Raw genomic sequence first — 18,862 nt, forward strand, 5'->3', positions numbered from 1 at the left:
AAATAAATTCAAAACCCAATGGAAAGACTGGACTCTCTCCAGCCGTTTGCACTCCCTACTCTCCCTCCTCTCTCAACTTCTCTCCCAACTTTTTCTCTTCTCTCTCAAGATTTTTGTTTGTAATAGAATATCCGGACTCTCTTCCTCTCTCGACATTTGTACTTATTACAACAGAGGTCCGCCTTCATGTGCAATGACGAAACTATTAGTGCGGTCATGAATGCATGCTAACACGGAATAGGTATGTGTGATTTTGGTCATTCATTAGGTGATGTAAGTATCTATGATCAATGTTAAATGCTTGTTACAAGCCATAAAAGTTTTGATTATCCCCTTATTTCCTGCGGTGTGGTCTACCTTGAGCTTGGCCATTCTTCAATTTTGTGTTCATACCGTGAAAGAACCTAGAAAATAGATGGATGACGTGGATACGACACATACATCATACTGGGACCATAGAGTTTACTCAATGCAATTGGTGCTCCTTAAGATGAAATGTCTTATGGAGACTATCTAAAGAACATGGGGTTATCTGTGCAGTGCATATTCTATCCAATCCACTCAATTGTTGCACCACACATGGATGAATGGATTTTCAAAAAATTAGGACATCGCTGATTAGCTGCAACCCCGATCTAATAGGTGGGTGCAATCTCTGACTATGGGGCCCATCTTGCTGTATGCGATGTATATCTACAATGTCTATCTATTTTGTCATCTCATTTTAGAACATGGACCGAAAAACAAAGCAGGTCTGAATATTAAGTGGATAACAATGGTGGTCATTAAACAATGATCATTGAAAGCTTCCTACAGTCTAAATGGTTATTTGACATCCAAACCGTTGGTGGATGCTGTATGAGGCACGGATTGGGTACTACTTCCACCAAGACCTAGCTAGAGATGGACAACCATACCAAGAGCTCTATGGGACTCACTGTGATTGATCATTCTAGAGCATTCATTAAGCCATTCAAAACTCCAGTGGCCCACAGATTATATAGAATTTAGGGATGATTTTCGTCAATTGCTCTTTATGGCGACCCCTCAAAATTATTTAAAGTATTTTTATATTTATTTGAAGTGTTTTATGTTAGATGACGAGTTATATATGTTTTATGTAGATTTTTTATTTTAATAATAGTCTTCATTTTAAATTTATCTTGACATTATAGGTCAACAGAAAATAAAGGTCTTATGGCTTCTTGCACGCCATGCTTAGTGGATTATATGCCTCAATCACGACATAATATAGACATCGACTTAGAAGTGAAAATTAGTATAGATGATCTAAACATGGATGAGAAGGTACATCTAGAAATTGGTATGGAATTTAATACAAAGAAAGATGTATATGATTTCTACAATAATTTTGGAAGGAAAGTCGGTTTCAGTGTTCAGAAGCATAATATAAATAAAGACAAGTGTATTGAAAATTAGAGATTTTATTTGTTCCAAGTAAGGTAAACGTTCATTTAATAAACGTGATGTTGATGTGAAGCATCATCGGGATGAAACAAGAACAGGTTGTGAAGCATATATTGATATTAGATTGGGAGTTGACAATAAATATCGCGTTACTAATCTTAAGATTGATCATAATCATATTCTTGCATCTCCTAAAGAAGCTTATTTGTTAAAATCACCAAGAAAATTTACTCAAGAAGTAGTTGCCGATAACTGTGATTATTCAGGTATAAACCAAAAGCAATATTTAATTTCATGATTAAACAAGCTGGTGGTCGACTGAATGTTAAATATAATTTGGTAGATTACAATAATTATTTATGGACGAAAATGGTGAAAGCAATGAAAAAAATTTGATGATGAAGGTCTTTTGATATTTTTTAAAAGAAAGCAAGCTTAAGATCTAATTTTCTTTTATTCTATTCAATTTGATGTTGAAGACTGTATCACCAACGGTTTTTCGGCAGATGGAAGAATGATTTTATATTATGAACGTGTTGGAGATGTGATTTGCTTCGACAAGATGTGTAAAACAAAAGAGTATGGACGACCATTTGCACCATTCATCGGTGTTAATCATCATAGACGGACAATTATCTTTAGGCATGCACTCCTCTATAATGAAACAATCGATTCTTTTAAATGGTAGTTTAAAACTTTTTGTGATGTAAGGGGTAGAAAAAAACTCTAAACTATTCCCACAGATCAGGATAAGACTATGTTAAATGCGATTAAGACTCGTCCATTGTTACTATTAATTCAATGGACGAGTCCATCACTTATAGCTGTAGACAGTTTGAATTTATGGGTATTTTGTGTTCCCATTCATTAAAGGTTACAAATCATACCTTCACAAATATCCCGCTAAGTACATTTTGAAAAGGTGAACTCGAGAAACTGCTTCAATTTCATTCCTCCCATTAAGTAGTGGATGTGACTTCAATGACAAAAATAAGAAATCACAATCCCGGCGTTACAATAGTTTGGTTTGCAACTTTATGAAATTGCCAACAATGGGATATAAAAGTGAAGAAGCATTTGAATGTGCTTCCAAACATTTAGAATGGATGTTGAAAGATTTGAAAATGATATTGAAACAAAAAGAGAACGAAAAAGGACCATCATCACATGTTGAAAGCCTAAGTAATGAAAAAGGCGTTCAAGCTTATCGGGTAAAATTCAAGGTTGATGATGTATAGCAAAGAAACGAAATCATTAAAATTAAAAAACAAGCTGATGAGAAAGCAATGAAAAGTTATTGTATCAAAAGAAAATGTGTGTGAAATCACTGAAATAAGAGAAAAAAATCATGAAATTAAAAGAATAGAGAATTTTCATGGTAGACGTAGAATTAAGAGTATTTTAAAGAAAGAAAAATCGAAGAGATGTTAATATAAAGAGTAGAGAGATACACCAAATCCAGCTTATCCCAACAATCAGCCTGCATTAGTACACTCTAATGTTCAATCTTCATTTGCACAGATAGCATTTCGATTACCCTTAGAGCAACAAAAATCTATTTTATAGTGAAATTGTAATTTTTGATGAACTTAATATTTACTTGTATATAATGTTAGGGATACTATAATGTTGGGTCACTCTCCATGACCATGTACTATTTACCGGAAGCACAGATTCAACCACAACTCTCTCCTTCCTGGTGTCAACCATAGTTGTTTCCTTCCATGGATCAACCACACCGATCTATCCAGCATCAAGTTGATTCAAATTTCCATATGCTTGATAATTTTGACTTTACTCAATTACTCCAAGTAGTGAATAACATTTAAGGAAAGTTGATATAATTTAGTTTTGTAAAATGAAAATGCATATGGATTTTGTAAACTTAGGTATTTTAGTAATTAAAAAAGTAGTTATTCAAATCGAACTTTGATTTCATTGATTGTGTTATATCTTAATGAAATTAACTCAAAATTTATGGAATGTTGACTGTGCAGTATCCCATTCATATGTTGCATTCCAATAGTCCATGGTAAGAGGCAGTAATTCAATATTCGGAACAGAGAAAAAACGACCTTTATGACAATAGAATATGTTAAGGTTCATCTTATCTAATATTTTCTTAAATTAGTTTTGAAAATTTTCTAAAATTTCTTAGCCCCTAAGTATAATCACATACTCCGTTCTCATCACACCCTTATGTGTAATCACATCAACTTCCTTATAAATGTACAACACATCATCAAGTGTAAGCCAATCACACTCTCTACTATCCATATCACATCTTCAAGTTTAACATCAACACACACTTCATCACCACTATCATACTGTTAAGTGTAATGGGACCTCTCTATTTGAAACCCCTTCACATCCTAAAGTGGAACCAAGTTATACTTGCAATCAACCACATCGCAATCTCAATGGTAATCCCATCACATATTCTAACTCAGATATATACTCTAACCACATCATATTCTTAAGTGTAACCAACTCACACACACACACACACCCCTTCATTTTCATTACACTCATAAATGTAAATGCATCACATTTTCTTAAAATGTATATCATATCTTCAAGTGCAACCTAATCGCACTATCATTAAACCCTATCATCTTTGTATTCGAACGTCTTCACATTCTCATGTATAATGTAAATATATATACCTCCAAGCGTATAATCCAAATATAAAAAATGTGGATTAACTATGTAATTATATGTTGTTTCCATTCATTTTTTGCAAGTATTTCTTTAAATTAGGAATTTGTGTTATTATAAACGAGATCTTCATAAGAGTGAACTTTATTTTGAATTATATGCTATGGGAGGACAATTCAATTGTGGTTGGGCTTGTGTAGATAAGAAGTTCAAGCAATAGCAACTCCTTCGTTATGTGTCTCAGGAGAGTGATTCAATTATGTTAAGGATCATTGTTCAAGTTAAAGGATGATCAAATTTTGACATGTTTGAAGAACTCAGAATGGCTATATTTTTTCTCTGTTTATAATAAATGTATATTTTGTATTATATGCGTGCCTTATACGATGGTGGGGTCTTTTTTTTATGGGACCTTTCCTAGTTCATGTACATTTTTGTGCTTTTTAAGTGCATTATACGATATGTGAGAAAGGTGAACCCCATTTCTTTTCTTTTTTTAATGGGGCCCACTTGAATTAATGTACATTTTGTGCTGTTTAGGTGCTTTATATGATAGGTGAGGGGTGTTTCTTTTTTGTGGGTTTGCAAGAATTCATGCATAGTACGTAATTAATGAAATTACATATTGAAATTCCTCTTATGGATGCAATGAAATGTTGTCCACGTATTGAAATTTCACTTTTGAGATTTGATAACGATGAAGGAAGTTGACATCATGCAAGTGACAAGTTTGAAGATTGTTGGAGGCTCTTGAGGTTGTTTAAATGAGTCGGTGGTTACTTTTGATGATTCACAAACACAACATACTTGTATAATGAATATCATATCTTCAAGCTTAGGTGTTGAATTGCAATTGATGCAGGTTGATGTTAATGTTTGTTAAGATGCTAATATGGAATGGTTCTCAGCAAAATGGTAAGCTAAATAGTCTGGTCCATCCTGGTGATTATCCTTGAGGCTGAAAAGGAATGGTGGAATATATGATGTGATTATCCTTAAGATTGTGATGTCGTTAATTAAGAGTATAACTTGGTTCCATTTTAGGATGTGAATTGGTTTTAAGATTGAGTGATGGGGTTACACTCGATTGTATGATGGGGGATGATGAGGTGTGTGTTGGAGTTAAACTTAAAAATGTGATGTGTATAGTAGAGACTATAATTGGTTTACACTTGGCAATGTATTATATATTTAAAATAAAGTGATATGATTTCACTTAAGGGTATGATGAGGACAAAGTATGTGATTACACTTAAGGGTAATATTTTTAAGGAAAAATCTGAGAAAGGTTTGAGAAAATATTAAATATTGACCCACCTAGCTAGTTAGATCATCATCTTTACATCTGGGCACATCCACTCTGATAAATATAAACAACAACAATACTAATGCATCCTCAGTTTATAGCAAAATGGGGAAAGAGGGGTTTGTTCTACAATGGGAAGCAACATTCTCCCTCACAACAACAAAAAATGGAGCAAAGGCTACAGACGGTGGTGGATTTTAGCTATGACTTAAAGTTGCAACTATATTGCTACGGCTTTAACCCATAACTACAAGCCCAAAAAATAGGGCAAAAAAAAAAAACCACGAGCTTAATTTCTGTCGAGCACGCTCACTTCCCCGTCTCTCTTGTTATTAACTGCTCCTTTAAAATGCAAGAGGCCCTGATTCCCTTCCCTCTTTCTATGTTTATAGTAGCTAGTCAGATTTTTTGTTTTTTTTAAAGCCTATTGTGGAGTTTTTTTTTTTTACTGAATCTGGCCATATAAGGTTGGATCCTTCCTCCTTTCCGGCCAGTTGGTAGAGTTATTCTAATTTAGATGGTCAGATGTAGTTTGTTGTTCACCAGATAGCGTTATTTTTGTACTAGCTAGCCTGATCTAGTATGATTTTATGCTTTTTTCTAGTAGGGCTTCCATGTTTGAAATATAACGATGTACGCTGCATAGAATTCCTTTCTATTTTTAGTTGTTACTTTGTAAGGCTTCTTGTAGAATTTTTATGGCCTTGGATCTAGATTCACATCTGTCATTTCAAAGTTTCTATAACTGAAATTAGGAGTTTGGTTTCCTTTTTTGGTCAAATTTCTATTTTTCGAGACATGGATTTGGATGCATGAAAGCTTCACCAATTACTATATCCTAGATTCTCAAACCCATTTTTTTATTTTTATTTTTTTTCCTTTGAAATGTTTTATGGCTTGATTTTATTTTATCACAATTTTCTAAATATTGATAAATTTTTATTTCAATTTCTAATTTTTGATTTATTGTTTATTGCAGTTTGATTTTGATTTTGTAGGAGGATACTATGATGCAGGGGACTATTTGAAAAGTGGGTTGCCCATGGCATTCACCATAACCATGATGTCATGGAGCATTGTGGAATATGAGAAGCAGATGGCTAAAAGTGGGGAGTTGGGTCATGCCATGGATGCTGTAAAATGAATGGTTACATTCGTTGCCATATGGTTGCTAGTTTTTTCTGTTTCGGATTCTTTTCTTCACTTGTTTATCTATGGGGTATTTAATTGCTTTTTTATATAAAGAAATCTGCATATATATATATATATATATATATATATATATATATATATATATATATATATATATATATATATATATTATTATGAAATGCTTTAGGTAAGAAAAATTCTGTGTTGAAGCAATTCACATGAGGCCCACATAATACCCAGCTTGCTTTTGAACATGAAGGCCTTTTTTTATTGTAGACTGACCATCATCAATGTTTGAAATGGTTAAGAATAGAAGTTTATTATGGTTCCTGTTAGTCATGGTTTACCTCATCTACTCAATTTATCCAAATGAAAGAAACACATGGCATGGAAAAATGACAAAGAACGAACATAGGGGATTTTTAAAACCACAGATCTTCTCTTTAATGATACCTAATGCAAGTAGTTAATTTCTTTTTCATCTTTTGGCCTTGAAGTTGGTGACTATCTTGAGTTCGTATTTCCACTCCTAAAGCTTCTTCTTTCTTTAGAAATTTCCAATTAAATGTTGATGGAGAATCTGTTCCTTCAATGAAAATGAATTGGTTTCAATAATTAAAGGGCTATTATTGATGATTAATTCTCCCTCAATGTACCTTTTGATTTTCCTGAATACAGTACTGCACGTAGAAAGAAATTGGGAAGGGAAAAGATATAGTTGAATGTGAACACTGGTGTTGAGAATGAAGTTGTTTGAAAGACAACTAGCTTTCGTTCGAAGCTAAAGTCACACTTGTTGTTATATCTAGTTGCTCTTTACTACTATATTGTTGTGATAGTACTGCTAAAAGTGTTAATTCAACTTACATCTTTATACCATCGACTAATACAATGGATCTTATTGTTTTATTGCGCTCTATTTTCTTCATAAGATTGGTTTTTTTACAATTTCATATTGCTTACTACATCCTTCTAAAAAAAATGCAGGCATTTCTAGAGCTATAGGGTCGTATGATAAAGACCACGAGAAAATTGAAGCAGGTTTGGACCTCCATTGATTACACAGTGGGAGAGTATTTTATGGTGGTTATGTTGTTTGAATTACATTGGGAACTGTAAGCTATGTTGAGAATTGATAAATGAAATGTATAACGAACAACACTAAGTTCAATTGGGAGGAAATGAAAGAAATTAATGATATTTTTGAATATTTGTAATGAAGAAGTAGCCTAGTATGTAAGTCCTTGACTACCCTGATGTGCATGCCTCTGTGAAAGATTCGGATTTCAGGTACATGGAAAATGTTTGTATATGTCTGGGTACTAATAGCGTAATAGTTACAATTTACAAACAAGTCAATTTGATTGAGAGTGATAAACACCCAAGTTTTTATTTTATTCAGATCATTTTGTTATGCTTTTATTTGTTCTATGGGATATCTTGATTGTTTATCAAATTTCTTAGACTTTCTTATGCACTTTTGATGGAAATTTCCTATCATCCTTGAGAAGTAGTCTGCCATCTATTCTAGAACATGAGCATTCTCTTTAAGAAGGTGCACAAGAAGAATTGGCTGAAGTGAAAATACTCTCAAGTGACCATCAAAGACCACTGCAGGTAATTTTTGAATTTTTTTTCCAAGTAGGAAGCACTATGAAAGTGGGAATGGTATGATTATGCGACTTGAGCATAAATCATCTGCATTTGCATTTGGGAGCATGCTGAAAACATGAACCTGATTAAATATGATTTTGTTTTTGCATGCTTTTGTGGCTCCAAATCACAGGGGTGAATGGATAATTTAGCATCCATCATAGGTAAACATAATCTATGAATAATTATAATAATGACATATCAATTTCCATTTCTATCAGATTCTGCTATTTATTAAAACAATGTCAATTTAGGAATAATGTGGCTTCTCATATCATTGTTAGTGTCTAATAGGAACTCTTTCATTTTTCCAAAATGGTTGTTTGGTTATAAGCATCATTCTGTCCATCTGGGTTAGGCAACATGTTGCTACTTTCTAAACCCAGTTTTTCCATGGGAACCAAGACATGGATCACTTTTTTCCCAATTGTCCACCTTTTTTTTTCCCAGTTGTTGCATAGGACTACTTTTTCCTTTTTTAAAAAATGGTGTAAAGATTGTCCAAACTCGGAGAGCTCGAGAGCTAGATTTTTATTTATTTATTTATTTATTTATTATTATTATTTTTAGCATATTGGGATCTAGTCCATAACCATTTCTACTAGTTTATAGATGTTGCTACTTTTGCCTATGGCTCTAATCTGTAGCCATTGCTTCAATAGCAATGGCTACGGTACCAATGGTTACAGCTCCACGATGGATTAAAACCATAGCAATAGACTAATAACTGTTGTTTTAGTCTATAGTCATTGCTCGTTTTTCTACCAGTGCTTGGTTTCCCCCCCCCCCCAAAATGGGAGAAGAGGGGTTAGTTCTAGAAGGGAGAACGACACTACATCTTGTGTGGATTTTTTGTTATGTATTTTTTTCTTCAATAATAGTTGTATTTCCTTTTCTCTTTTCGTAGAGTCTATGACTAATGTTAGCAATGATGACGTGGATCGATAAGCATGAAACTGATAGACACTCCCTGTTTTGCTACAAAGAGGGGATCCAAACTCATTTCAAATATACTTGTAAAAGGAGGTAAAGTAAAATATTGGCATTATATTTTTACTTTATAAAATCACTATTTTTATAGTGATTATAGGGTGAAACAAATAATGTATCAAAATCATCATCAAACTCAAATGTAAGTGACGTGAGTAAATAGTCATAACTTATTTACAATCATTTACCATTCTAGATTGGGAAACCAAATAAGCCCATGTGTCCCGAAAAATGTATCAAACATGAAACCACATCATACAAAACAGTAGTTGTTAAACACCCACCATTAAAACTTTTTAAGGTCCACCATAATGTTTTTCTACCATCTAACCAATTGGTAAGGTTATAAAGACCTGGATGAAGGGAAAACAATACATAGCAGGTTGACTCTAAACTTTTGTGGCTTATAACAAGCATTAAAACTTCATTGACATGAAGTTTATTTACAATCCATCCTGTTCATAAGGTCACACATAGACCTATATCAAGGGAAAATATAAATATATCCAAAATTTTCGAGGCCTCAAGAAGCTTTCAACAATAGACTTTAAATCTCCACGCTTCATGTGATGGGGTCCACTGGAGTTTTGAATGGCCTAATGAATGCCATAGAATGATCAATCATAGTGGGCCCTACAGAGCTCCAGGTATGGGTGTCCATCTCTAGCTAGGTCTTGGTGGGGGTAGTACCCAATCTATGCCTCCTACAGGATCCACCAAGGGTTTGGATGGCAAATAACCATTTACACTGTAGGAAGCTTTCAATTATCATTGTCTAATGACCCCTTTTGTTATCCACTTAATATTCAGACCTACTTTATTTTTCGACCCATGTTTTAAAATGAGCTGGCAAAGTAGATAGACAACGTAGATATACAACACATAGAGTAAGGTGGACCCCACAGTCAGAGATTGCACCCACCTATTGGATTGAAGTCGTAGCTAATTGGCGATGTTCTAATTTTCTGAGAATCTATTCATCCAGGTGTGGTGCGACAATTGAGTGGATTGGATGGAATATGCACTGTAAAGAGGACCCCATGTTCTTTAAACAATTTCCATAAAACCTTTCTTCTCAAAGAGCACCAATTGCATTGAGTAAACTCTATGGGCCCACTATGATGTTATGTGTCTTATCCACATCGTCCATCCATTTTTTCAGGTTCTTTCATGGCATGAGCACAATATTTAAGAATGGCCAAGTTCAAGGTAGACCACACTATAGGAAACAGAGGGATAATCAAAACTTTTGTAGCTTATAACAAGCATTTAATATTGATCATAAATGATTATATCACCTAATAAATGAGCAAAATCATACGTACATGTTTCATGTTAGCATACATTCATGACTGCACAAATAGCTTCGTCATTGCACGTGAAGGCTAGCAGGTAAAAATGTCAATAGAGGAAGATAGTCCGGATATTCTGTTTCGTAAAAATGTCAATGGAGGAAGATAGTCCGGATATTCTGTTTCAAACAAAAATACCGAGAAAGATGGAAAAAAAAAAAAAAAAAAAGGTGCGAAAGAAGTTGAGAGACAAGAGGGAGAGCAGGACTGCATACGGCTGGAGAGAGTCCGGCCTTTTTTATCTTTTTTATTTTTTCCTTTTTCTTTTATAATATTTTTGACGTACGTTTTTCCTCCTTTTAACAAGCAAGCAGAGGATCTAAGAGGATCTCTGTTACCGAATAACAGAGGATTCGGACTATGTAAAATATAAAACATCTAAAAACACGTGGTGTGGCCCACTTGAATTTTGGAACGCTTGATTTTTGGGTTGTCCACTCATCTGACGGTATTTTGAATGGATTGGATGGCATGTATAAAAACAAAGTGGATCTCCACACAATTTGAAAGGTGTTTAATAGTTGGCATCCTTATCCTAATTACTCACCAGTCTTGGAATGGCCTGGTTTTAGGAGTCCAAGGAGAAGATGATGGGGTGCACATCATGTACGGTTTGGATGTCGTGCGCATGTCACGATGGGCGCCACAAGCTTAACCTACAAAGCTCCGCAAAACGGCCCACTTACAATTTTGATGGCGGCTGTCTCCAATGCACCTTACGGTGTTTCCTTCGCAAGTTTGCAACCAGTTACTAAACGGTGGCAACTAATCCACCGTACACTTGGCACACATGTATGTCAGTCCGTTCGGACGCGGATTTCTTGCGAAAGCCTTAGCAGGAAGCTCATGCGCTGGGATGCAAGCTGGGGTACACCGTGACGTTTCTGAGAAATCCAACCCGTCCATCCATTTTTAGATGTCATTTTAGGAATTGCGACAAAAAAGGAAGAGGATTCAAAACTCAAGTGTGCCATACGAGATGAAACAGTGGGGAAAGGAATGCCTACCGTTTAAATCTTCCTACGCTACACCTTAATGTTTATATGCCATCCAAGCCGTTCATAAGGTAATTTTCACTGCCATGAAGTGAAAAAATTAAAAAACTTAGACCGGTACAAAACTTTTGTGGCCATATAAATATTTCAATGGTGGCCCACTAAATCCTCTCTGTTTCATCTGATGTGTCCCATTTGAGTTTTTTGTTAGGGGAAAAATATGATTAATCATTGAGTTGGCTTGAGGGTCAGAAGAGTCAATGAAGCAATGGTTCGGATTTGGTGGGCGCTGAGTCCGATTAAAGCCCAAAGCCCTTAAGCCGCAGAATGGAGAGACATAGCTCGGATCGTGAGGCGCTTAACCCGACTGTAGCCTGAATGTCCTGAGCTAGAAAGAGGAACCTCTAAGAGAGGCGGTGCATCTCAAGGATCAATCAAAAACCTCACAAAGGAAAGACCAGACTGACTTAAGATCAGTCGGCCCTAGAGCTACCCGAGCTTTGGTCCGACCCATAAATTGGGTCGGCCAATAGAGTGGGTAGAGATTAGCCGTAAAACCTATCTCGACACGACTGTGCTAAAGAGAAAGAATCGGCCGAGCTATATCGCTCTATATCCGGAAGTTACCTAGTAAAACTCTAGATCTCTACCCGAGATTCTCGAGTAAATAAGGTTAAGATCTCCAAAAATATAGGAGTATCAGGGATTACGGATCCCAAGAGATTGAGATCTACTCTAATTACGAAAACCTTATGGGGTATAATACTATTATAAATACAAAACCTTCATGGTGAAAGGTATGGAAGAAAAAAAAAAACTCTCGCTCTAAAACCTTTACAAAAAGACCCAGATTCTGACTTGAGCATCGGAGGGTCCCCTGGTAAAACCAGGGTCACCTTTTCCCTTCTTCCTATCCAGGTCCAAGGGTCGTTGAGGGAGCGAACCGAAAACAACATCAACAGTTTGGCGCCGTCTATGGGAAACGATACAAAAAGTCGTTCTCTCCAAGCACTGAGTAATCTCCAATGGCAAGAACAAGGAGAACCGTCCAGAACGAGCCTAGTGAGGTCCCTGTCACTGGACTACCGACAACAGAAGGCCCTCCTAGTACGAATGGAGCCTAAGGGGCCTAGAACCAACCCGATAATCGACGAGGTTCTGCAGCCCATCCGGCAATCTCCATTTCGACCAGGCACACTCAATGAAATCGAGGAAACGGACGGTTAGATAAGAAGGTCCGGGAACTCATGATCAACATGAACTACATGAAGCAAATGCTAGAACAAATCCATCGCCAGTAGGTCCAGCTGCCCCAGCAGGACGATAGTCGGGCAAATGCCGTGCGATAATTCTTCGATCCTTATCCCGTCGCTCCACGATCTGTTCCTCAGCAAAGCCAACATCGGGGTCCGGCCAAGCCAACACCCTCTCATATCTTCGTCATCGCCTCGCTGCCTGCCACCAACCTTTGACACGAAATAGATCGAAGAAGGCGCAACAGGCCCCCGGTCGAAGTTATGGCTGACAGCGACGAACCTTGGAAAGCTGAACTACAGGACTTACGGAAGGAAGTGCGGGAGGAGATTGCAGATATGAAACAAAACCGCTATGCAAATCAGACAAGGCCCGAGGTGAAGGCATCCCCGTTCACGGAAGAAATCATGCAAGTTCGGCCATCGGAACGATTCCGCCTTCCTCACATCACATACTTCACTGGCAAAACCGATCCAATTGAGCACATTGAGTCCTTTCAAACTTATATGGAATTGCACGATGCCTCGGATGTCATGATGTGCCGGGCCTTCTCCTTCACTTTGGCCAATGTAGCTCAGTTTTGGTTCAAACAACTGAAGCTAAAGTCCATTAGCTCATTTACTGAGCTCAGCGACGCATTCCTCCGCAATTTCATTGGTGCGAAGAAAAAGTTAAAGTCATCTACGCACTTGAACAATATAATTCAAAACGAGGGAAAGATACTTAAGGATTATATTAAGCGATTTAACTGCGAGTCGCTCCAAGTTCGGAAACATTCGGACGAGACAACCCTCAACTCTATCATGCAAGGCGTCAGAGATAGGCCGTTTCTTGCATCCTTGGACAAGAACCCGCCTGCTACTCTGGCTGAGTTCATGGCTCGATCGGATAAATATGCGGACGCTGAAGAAACCCAAATCCTGCACGAGGCCGTTCAAAACGCAAAAACCCTGGCCAAAGAGTCAGCAAAAAAGGAAGTTAACTCAGCTAGTGGTAAGAAACATAAAGATGATCGGTCCCGCGACGAACGTAGGTCGGGTAAGCGGCCTGACTACAAATTCTTGACGTACACTCCATTCAATAAGCTACAGGAGCAGGTATTAATGGAAATTAAGGGCGAAGGGATTCATCAACTAGCCAGATAGACTCTGAAGCAATCCGAGCCGACGGAATAAGAATAAGTATTGTCATTTCCATCGTGATCATGGACATAACAAGAGTGACTGTTATAACCTGAAGCAGAAGATTGAGAGGCTCATTGGAGAGGGTCACCTCAGTGAACAAGTCGACCCAGGAACCAGGACCACGGAAGAACGCCCGAATGATAACCGTCCCACTGAAGATATCTGAACTATTATCGGTGGTCATCTGTGCGGAGGCGACTCAAACATCGCTCGAAAAAATTATACGAGAAATGTTGGTCGCCCTGAGTCGGAGATTATGGTTCTAGCTCAGCCCTCAAAGGAAAGAAAGATCAAGAAATACAGTGTCACATTCACCGAGGCAGACGCAAGGGGCATTCATCACCCGCACGACGATGCTCTAGACGTCACTATCACTATCGCCAACTACCGAGTCTTCAGAGTCCTTATCGACATAAGCTCGTCTGCGGACGTGCTGTTTACTCAAGTGTTCAACAAGATGAGTGCTGAACGATTGGATTTAAGGCCCATAAAGACCCTGTTAATTAGATTCTCGGGTGGACAGATTCTTTTCGAAGGAGCAATTCAATGCACCGAATCAAACTACTATTATGATCGACTTTCTGATAGTCGATCAGTCCTCTTTTTATAACACAATCCTCGGCCGACCTTCTCTCTGTCTCCTCTGAGCCATCATCTCAAGTTATCATCTATGTATGAAGTTTCCAACTGAGAATGGCATCGGGGTGGTAAAAGGAGACCAGCACGACGCTCGGCAATGTTATGCTACTGCTCTACGAGCACCCGCGGAGATTAAGACGATCGAGATCCTAGATCCACGCGATGAATCTCCTGGAAGCGGCCAGCCCATGGAAGACCTCATCCACGTGCCATTGAATGAGTCGGATGTCTCGAAGACTATCCGGATTAGCTCGTCCCTGGAGACACTATTAAAGGAAAAGCTGGTAGCCCTGCTCCAACGATACGCCGACGTATTTGCATGGACCCATGAAGACATGCCGAAAATTAACCCTTCGATCATGACTCACTGCCACAATATCGACCCGACTTACAAGCTGATCCATCAAAAATGGCGTGCACTAGGCCCTGAGAGGTACACCGTAATCGGGGAAGATGTTAGAAAACTTCTCAAAGCCAATTTCATTGAAGAAATATACTATCCCGAGTGGGTAGCTAACGTTGTGTTAGTTTAGAAGGCTAATGGGAAGTGGCGAGTCTGTATAGATTACACTGACTTGAACAAAGCCTTCCCGAAAGATAGTTTTTCCCTTCCTCGGATCGATCAGCTGGTTGATAGTACTGCAAGGCATGAATTACTTAACTTAATGGACGCTTACTTAGGTTATAACTAGATTATAATGCATCATTCTGATAAATTAAAAACCACCTTTGTCACTGACAAAGGTCTTTATTGTTACCAAGTAATGCCGTTTGGATTGAAAAATGCTGGAGCGACCTATTAAAGGTTGATCAACAAAATGTTCGCCCGACTCATAGGACAAACAATGGAGGTCTACATTGACGATATGCTCGTTAAAAGCATTAAAGCGACCGACCATATAGCCGATCTAGAGGAATTGTTCCTCATCCTATGAAAGTATAAGATAAAGCTTAATCCGAGTAAGTGCGCATTTGGCGTGGGCTCGGGGAAATTCCTCAGATGCTTAGTCAGCCAACGGGGAATTGAAGCTAATCCGAAAAAAATTAAGGCTTTTCTCAACATGGAGTCCCCTAAGACGATCAAATATATTCAACGATTGACTGGAAGGATAGCAGCCCTAAATCGCTTCGTGTCCCCAGCTACCGACAGATGTCTCCCTTTCTTTAAACAATTGAAAGGTCGGCAAATCATCGATTGGATAGAGGAATGCGAGGGCACCCTCCAGCAACTCAAAGAATATTTAAGATCGCCACCACTGCTTTCTAAGGCTGATCCAGGCAAGCCTCTACTGATTTATCTAGCAGTATCTGACGCGGCTATAAGCTCGGACCTGATCTGCGAGTATGAAGGCAAACAACTCACCGTCTACTATATAAGTAAAGCTCTCATCTCGGCAGAAACGAGGTATCCAACCATAGAAAAAGTGGCCTTGGCACTAGTTATATTATCCCGACACCTAGGGTCATACTTCCAGGCTCACACGATCATCATCATGACCAACCAACTTTTATGCCAGATACTACAAAAATCGGAGGCTTCAGGGCCACTCACGAAATGGGCAATCGAACTCAGTGAATTTGACATCCATTACAAGCCCTGGGTAGCGATTAAGGGACAAGCCGTGTTAGACTTTATTATCGAAGTCACAGTGTAAACTGAAATCGCTTCCGCAGACTCAGAAGTATCGTCCGAAATCTCCCCTCTCACCCACCCCTTTTGGTCTCTCTACGTTGATGATTCATCCAACTCTGAGGCAAGCGGGGCAGGGGTAGTTCTGGAGACTCCTGACCACATGGTCATTCAATATGCCTTGAGACTTAGATTTCAAGCTTCCAATAATGCAATAGAATACGAAGCCTTGCTCCTAGGTCTCCGACTAGCAGCCAGCTTAGGTGTCACTCATCTAAAGTGTACAGCGACTCCCAACTGGTCGTTAACCAGATAACAGATATATATCATGTTAGGAAGGAGAGGTTAAAAGATTATCTTACGAAGGCCAGAGAGATGATCGCCTAATTCTACCAATGTTCTGTTACTCAGATTCTAATGACCGAAAATGCCAAAGCCGACCTCCTAGCGAAGCTCGCTTCAGCCGACAAAGACGATATCCCTAGGTCCATTCCTATTGAATTCGTGGCCGAGCCAAGTGTCGCGGGAATTGAACTTTCGATCCTGCTCCCCATTAATTCTGAACCATCTTGGGTCAACTTAATCGTCAAATACCTTGAGACCGGCAAACTCCCCGAAGATCGTGCCGAGGCTCGACGACTGAAGAATCGCATCACACATTACACCATGCTTAACGAAGTGCTATACAAGAAAGAATATTATGTACTCCTCCTGCGGTGCCTAAAACCGAGTGAGGTTGACTATGTTCTGCATGAGATTCATGAAGGCATCTATGGCAATCACTCAGGCAGCCGATCCCTAGCCCACAAGGTTATTCGGCAAGGGTATTATTGGCCGACAATTCAACAAGACGCCCAGAAAGTCATCCAGGGTTGCGATAAATGTTAGAGGTTTGCCACCATCCCTCGATAGCTACCCGAAGAGATGACACCAATGGTCGGACCTTAGCCTTTTGCCCAATGGGGGATCAACATCATCGGGCCATTCCCTCTAGGGAAAGGTCAGACTAAGTTCGTTGTTGTCGCTATCGACTATTTCACCAAATGGGCCGAGGCCGAGCCCCTGGCCAAGATAACTTAGCAGAAGATCAAAGACTTCGTTTGGAAAAACATCATTTGTTGATTTGGGATACCTCGGACTATTGTCTCCGACAACGAAAAATAGTTTGACAACAAGCAGTATCATGAAATGTGCTAAAATCTCGGAATCAGGAACGTTTACTCGTCCCTGTGTCATCCGTAAGAAAACGGATAGGTCGAAGCCGTCAATAAGGTTATAAAATAGTACCTTCGGACTAAATTGGACAGAGCCAAAGGGCCATGGGCTGAAGAACTTCCTAAAGTTCTTTAGGCATACTAAACTATGGCTCGGACCACGATGGGAGAAACTCCATTTTCATTAGCATATGGCTCGGAAGCGATCGTCCCTGTGGAGATCGGCCTACCTACCGCCCGAGTAAGTTCGTTCAATGAGCAAGATAATGAGGAGTTGCTGACCCTCAACCTCGACCTGCTGGACGAAATCAGAGAGTTGGCTCAACTTCGGATAGTCTCTTATCAACGATTGGTATCCCGATCCTACTACGCCAAAGTCAAAATCAGGCAATTCCGAGCAGGGGACTTGGCCCTCCGAAGATCTTTTCAGAATACTAAGGAAAGTGGTGCAGGAACATTGGGGCTCAACTGGGAGGGCCCTTACATAATCACAAATACTGTTCGGCCGGGTACTTACCAACTAGAAGACCTAATAGGGCAGCTTCTACTTCATCCTTGGAATACCGAGCATCTCAAGATATATTATCCTTAGCTCGGCCAAAGGACAATCTACATTCAGCTTGACTATTCTAAGCACTTAGAAGAATCATTGAAAAGAAAATGTAAAATGCACAAATAAGTGTCAAAAAATGTATATTCATTGATCAGTAACGTGTTACATTAATCAGTTCATTGTTTACAAATGTATCAGATTTACAAGATAATAAATGCTCAATACTCGGATATCAGCAAAAGACGACGCTTGCTTCAATTGACTTGCTTGGCTTTAAAGCTCGGTGTACTTGAAGTACTTGAAGCAGATGTGAGGAACATAAAAGAATTTTACTCTGCCCCATAGGCTTCAAGACTCGGCCTCGCCCGACGCATCAGAAGCTAACCCATGAGATGTTGATGGAGCTGCATCAAGGGCTGATGGAGCTGCATTAGGAGCAGTAGCAAAGGCATCATAAGTGTATGCCTCGTGATCAATTGCTACCTCGCCACCAGACCCTGACTCACCCTCGTCGAAGCCGGACAGATCTAGATGGGGGAAAGCGCCTTTCATCATCTCAATACACTTTGCATAACCCTCTCGATAGACAAGGGTTCGCTCTTCCTCGAAGGCTGGAGATGAAAGAAACTGTTCCACTTACTCAACCTTCACAGCTGCGAGAACGGCCTTAGTCCCCCTCTTAAGCTCCTGAAGCTTCCATTGAGCTGAGGCATGCTCTGAGGCAGCCTGTTCGAAGGCCAACTTGGCCTCTTCTAGTCACGAGGCCACGCAGTTCCTTTCCGTTGTGGCCGACTCAAGAGCAGCCTTTACCTCCTCGAGCTGGCCCTCCGCAAAGATGGCCCGAGACTTAGCAA

The sequence above is a fragment of the Magnolia sinica genome, chromosome 1, assembly GCF_029962835.1.
Source record: "Magnolia sinica isolate HGM2019 chromosome 1, MsV1, whole genome shotgun sequence".
Taxonomy (NCBI): domain Eukaryota; kingdom Viridiplantae; phylum Streptophyta; class Magnoliopsida; order Magnoliales; family Magnoliaceae; genus Magnolia; species Magnolia sinica.